We start from the raw sequence: 6,064 nt of genomic DNA, 5'->3' as shown, positions 1-6,064 counted from the left end.
GAGAGAGAGAGAGACAGAAACAGACACAGAGACACAAAGACAAAGAGATAATAGAAAAATTAATTCATGAAGAATGCACATTGATGAGAGAAACAGGTAATATGAATATTATTTTATAATTTCTTTTGCCCCACAATGCATCACTTTAAATTATATTTTCATTTCACGTGACAGATAATTAGATATGGCCTTTTTTTTTAGGTTTTTGTAAGGCAGATGGGGTTAAGTGTCTTGCCCAAGGCCACACAGCTAGGTAATTATTAAATGTCTGAGACTGGCTTTGAACCCAGGTACTCCTGACTCCAGGGCCGGTGCTTTATCCACTACTCCACCTAGTCGTCCCTTAGATATGGCCTTTTCACCAGTAACTCTGGATCCTTGAAAAATAATGACCATTAGGTACTTATAATAAAAGGGGAGTTCTTTAATGCATTAAAATTGACTCTATGATTGGGTACTTTTTCATGTTTATAAGTTGCTTTCTAGGTCTAATTACGCCATATCTAATTTGAAATATGATGGTTAAATATGTCCTTAGTCTACATAAGAGTGTTAATCAGACTGAGAAGCTGAGGAAATACATAGGAGTAGTATTGTCAGAGTTAATGTCTATACATTGGAATAGAATGCTTGACCCAGCCTGAAAATTTTGCTTCCAGCTAGTAAATTAATTCATAATACCTACTCACCCTGAGCAGCTTGCAATGTGATTGGGTTCTTCCTATGCAGAAAACATACTTTATCCTGGGACAAAACAAATAAATGATTTTAATGCCAATTTTTTTTTCTTAAGCACCAATGTCTTTCATTTTACCCATTGTATATTTTGCCTTGTTCTTCATTTCCTTTAGGTCCTCTGTCTCCTGAGTTTTGCCTAGACTTTTGCCAGCCTACCTTGCTCCTTTGATTTTGGTTACTAATTACTTACCTGAATTTTGGACCTATATTGGTTTAGTTTTATGGTCATTTAGTTTTTGTGACTCAATTATTATCCTAATCTCATTCTTATCTTTGGCTGTGACTTGCTTACCTAATTTCTGACTTTGCTCTCATGACTTTGCTATATGTGATGTGGATTGGAAAAGCAGATTAAGACCAGATGGTGGAAGGCTTTGAATACTAGGCTAAAGTTTTTAAAATTTTGACTTTTGTTGTGATTATTTTCAGTGTAGGGAACTGCCAGGTGAATAAACTCCTTCAACTAATGCACATTAGCATATGTTCTACAATTTATATAGTTGTGTAGGGACTTGAAGAATTAATTGTTTGCCCAAGTAATTTAGCCAGTAATAATGTGACAGAAGAAGTATTTGAATTTATGTCTTCCTGACTTTCACATAAGATTTCTCTCCTTTATGCCTTGTGGATTGTCAGGCTATATATAATATCCGATTAATGCTTTTCATACTTAAATGTTTAAATAATTATAGTCCTGCAAATAAGTAGTGAAAATTTATTATGTAATATAGATCTCATGTGACTCATGTACTGTGTAACTGAAAATTTTCTACCTGTTGTCATTGTATCTAAATTTCAGGTTGAGTTTTTGAGTGATAATCAACCTCTTAACAATGAAAACTGCAAACCTAAAGTTTTAAATGATGGAAATCATCACAAAGATACAAGGCAAAGGCTGTTTATTAACGTTATGAAGATAATCCCCTCAGGGTTTTTTTTTAATTAGGGAGTTCCCATAGGGTATTTGAAATAAAGTTTAATTTACAAACATTAAGGTATATTTAAATGGGGGAATAATACAAATTATGTTCTTAATGTCAGAAACTGCTTCAGAATGGCCCTAGGCTCTGTCCAAATACTTTTAAAGTGGTCCAAATGTCTTTGCCCACCTATGATTTTAAATATCACAAAATTGTAGTTGGCAGAAGGAGCTACAAAAACATGGACAAGTGGCTTTTTAGGAGCTCTATCCATTTCCATTCCCCTCAAAGAATTTAAATTGCATTTTGGTATATGTTCTATTTTCTATGTGTGTTTAGGTACCACACATAGAAGACAAGGACCAACTTGGACATTAAAAACCAAAGTAATTTCATAGAAAGTATACTGGTTTTGGACCCAAAAGACTTAGATTTGAATCCTGACTCTACTATCTGTTGAATCTTGTACTTATTTCTTAAATATTTGGGGCCTCATTTTTTTTTTCATCTGTTGAAATGAGGGAGTAGAATTAAATTATCCCTAAGGTCTTGTTCAGCACTCAATCCAATGATCTCCCTCATAGAGACCCATTATTATACATAGCATACCACCATTTCAAAACTAAAAAAAAATCTCTCTTTTGACAATTAACTAACAGCCTTGATCCTGTTATTCAAATCTAAAGCACTCCTCTTCCCTTATACTTTCAATCACTTAAATACCCCTGGTGCCTTTGAACTTTGTTGTTCAGACTTTGCTCATAACAATTTTTCCTAGGTCCTCCATTAGACTTAATGCTTTTGTCTTGTGTCTTCTCTGGTATAATATGAACCAGAATGCCTCAGGATTTTCCTTCAAGCCAATATGAAGAATCCCTTCATCACCATAGTTTTGGTCTCCAGATCCAAGCATCCATTTCTATGTTCCTCTCCCCACTGCAGCCTTTACCCCAAGCAGTATTTTAATTCCTTGAAGGCAAAAGATAATTTAAAAAATATTTTTATATTCTCAGCACTTATGAGAGTGGCTTGCCTACTTTACTGAAAGCAACTGAGATCATTTTCTTAGAGTCCCCCCATTTCTCCTCCATCTTAGCTTGTTTTATTTAGATATTTTCATCCACTATTTCTTCTTCACTCTAGCTCCTTCTGTTTGCTTGGGGGTGGGGGGAATGCTCTACATTCATCCTTGATACCAGTTCCTCTAGATTTCTCTGACAAAATTCTCTTACTATTATCCCCACTCTCTCATCTTCAGTTTCTCCCTATCTATTGGTTTCTTCTCTGTTACTTACAAACAAGACCATGTTTCATCCATCCTTAGCTTGATCCAACCAACTATGTTCAATTGTTTTGTATTTCTCCGAGCTTTATCAGTTAAGTTCCTGGAGAAAGTCACCTGTACAATGAGTGGTTTTAGTTTTTATTCACTCAATTCTAAATCCTCTGAAACCTCATGACTTTTTACCTCATCATTCACCTGAAACTGCTCTTTCTAAATTTACCATTTCTCTCTTAATTTTTTAATCTAATGATCTTTTCTCAATTTAATCCTCCTTGATAATTTTGATTCTTGACTATGTCCATCACCTTCTTTAGGACTCTTCTTTCTCCCTCCTTTTCCAGCCCACTCCCCATTATTCATTTATCCCATAAGCTAATTTAGTGATCTCACTCATGGAACATGTCACTGCTCCTGCTCAGTGAGCTCTAGTGCCTCCCTATCATACCTAATTTCTACTATAAAGTTGTCTGTTTTACCTTTAATATTTTATAATCATAATCTCTTATCTTTCCAGTCTTTTTCATTTTACTTTCCTCATCATACTTTCTGATTCAGCCACACTGGTCCTGGAACATGACAACTGTCCTCCTACTCAATATATTTGCACTTGCTATTCCCTGTACCTGAAGTACCCTGTTACATTACTGCGACTTTTTAGTTTTCCCTGGTTTTCTATCTTCTTCAGGAGATCTATCTCAATCCCCTACTCTCACCATCCACCCATTTCCCTTTTCAGATTATTTTCATCTAATTTCTGTACCTCCTTTACATACATGTCAGCACCCCTTTGCCTATTAAGACCAGGACTATTTTTGGGGGGCTGGACTTTCTTTGCATTACCAGTGCTTAGCATAGTGACTAAAAGCAGTGCTTAATATATGTTTCTGCCTAGCATAAAGTAGGTGGACAATAAATGCTTGTTGATTGATTTCTACTTTGTGCTTTATATCAGCATATGATTATTTAGGACTGGGACACCCTGTGGGAACTTGAAAAAAAATACTGTTTGGTGAAGAAAGAGCAAAGGTAGGCATCTCCAGATGACTGAAGCATGTATCCTTGTGTGTACTATTGAATAAAAGGGAAACAAAATATATATGAGTGCATTATAAAATTTCCATGTTGAGTGGAACAGTATTTCCTTTGAGTACAAAATCCTAAATCACTGTCTACCTTGGCAACAAATGGTTATAGAACATGTCAGTTGTTCAGGTGATACTCAGTAGCTTTTCAAAAGCCTAAGAAAAACAGGTGGTATTTTTTTTTATCATTTTTATGAATAGATAGTAAGAGATTCAGAAGAGGAAAGGTACATCTGGGAAATGAAAAGCTCCTAGGAACTGTAGTTAGATTAATGAAGAAAAGATTGGGCATGAAGTTAGGTAAAAAACATGGATTTGAATTCCAAGACTTAAATGGGCTAGTCATTTAACCTCTCATAGATTCCCCTTATGAAGTGGGGATAATTATACATCTTTCGCTTGCCTTATATAGTTGTTAAAAGATTTAAATTAATATTATATTAAAAATAGCTAGCATAACTCAGCAGTTAAAATGTCGGGTGTCTTCAATTAGTTACTAGCAGCCAGGCATTAGCTCAGATTTGGTTAGGTCAGATAGAAGCCCAGTTAAGTAATCCTATAAATAAGTAGCATAGCATAGTAATTAAACCATTATGAGTATGCCCCTGTAATGAAATTTGCTTGTCTGCTTTGGGAAAAAAGTTAACATTTATATAGCACTTAAAGATTTGTAAAGTGCTTTATCTTTTTATCTCATTTGGTCTTTCAATAGTCCTGTGAATGAAGTTAAGTACTCTTATTATCTTCATGTTACAGATGTAGAAACTAAGGCTGAGAGAGGTTAAATGATTTGTTCAGGGTCACACAGTTAATTAATGTCTGAATTAGGATTTAAATTCAGGTATCATGATTTCAAGTCAAGCACCCTATTCACTGCCACATCCAGCTACTCTAGTAACCTAAAGCATTATATAAAAATATAAAATGTGGAAACTCCTTTCATTGGCTGAACAGAAAAGAGTCATTGGAGGACACTTCCAAGTTCCAGGCCTTTAATTTATTCTGTTTATTTTGGAAAGAATCGTTATTCCAGTCAAGGTGCTTCAATACCTCTAAACTAAAAATAAACTCCTGGCATCATCCACGTGTTGAGGTGCTGGTGGTGTTAGTAGACTTTGAAATGTGAGAAGAAAAGGAGGGTAAAAAAAAGAGCAATTAAAATATTATTTTCTGGACCCTGTACTCTTGGGAAGTGATGGGACACAACTAATAAGAACTAGTACATTGTATATTTGCATGGAATCTTGTGAATCTGATCAAGAGGAAAAGAAAAAGAAAGTAGAAAACTGAAACTCATGACTATAATATGATTCTTTCCAAAATAAATAGAAAAAAGTTAAAGGCATGAGTAGCATTGTACATTAAAAAGACAAGCTTGCAACATGAAAATTGAAAACCTAAGTTGGAAAAATGTTGCAGAGACCAACAGAAAGAAAAATCTATGCCTTTCACTTGTAATCTTAGAAATGCCAGACTTTTCTATTTACCATATAGTTAAAATTTTTGCTCCCAATTAGAATGATAGCTCCTTGAGAACTGGGAATCTTTAGTTCTTTATAGATATATGTATGTGTATATATGTGTGTATATATATATATATATATATATATATATATATATGTACATATATATATATAACTTCTCAGAATTTATTACACAGTAAATGATTAGTAAATTTCTTTTTATTCATTCATTCACAAATTCATACTACAGACCACCTAGACAAAAAAATGACTCAAATGAGAGCTTCAGAAAATGGAAGGGGAAAAAAAATTTCAAACTGATGCTGTAGTGATGGGGGAGGTGATCAATTATTTGAGCTTCTGGTCAGAGCTCTGCCAAAAGTAAGTAAATTTATGAAATTATCTCTTGCCTTTTGGATAATTTCAAATGCAACAAAGAAAAAAATTAAATTCCAATAAGAGAAACTATTCAACAAGTTATCTCCCTATCATAGAAAATTCTTGCAAGAGAAGGAAAGAAAAACACATATGTATTGAATGAATGCTTATTATGTAAAAGGCCCCTATGCTAAGCAG

This window comes from Macrotis lagotis, chromosome 5 (genome assembly GCF_037893015.1).
Source record: "Macrotis lagotis isolate mMagLag1 chromosome 5, bilby.v1.9.chrom.fasta, whole genome shotgun sequence".
NCBI classification, from domain to species: Eukaryota; Metazoa; Chordata; class Mammalia; order Peramelemorphia; family Peramelidae; genus Macrotis; species Macrotis lagotis.
The sequence above is the reverse complement of the archived record's forward strand: the minus strand, read 5'-3'. Positions refer to the sequence as shown.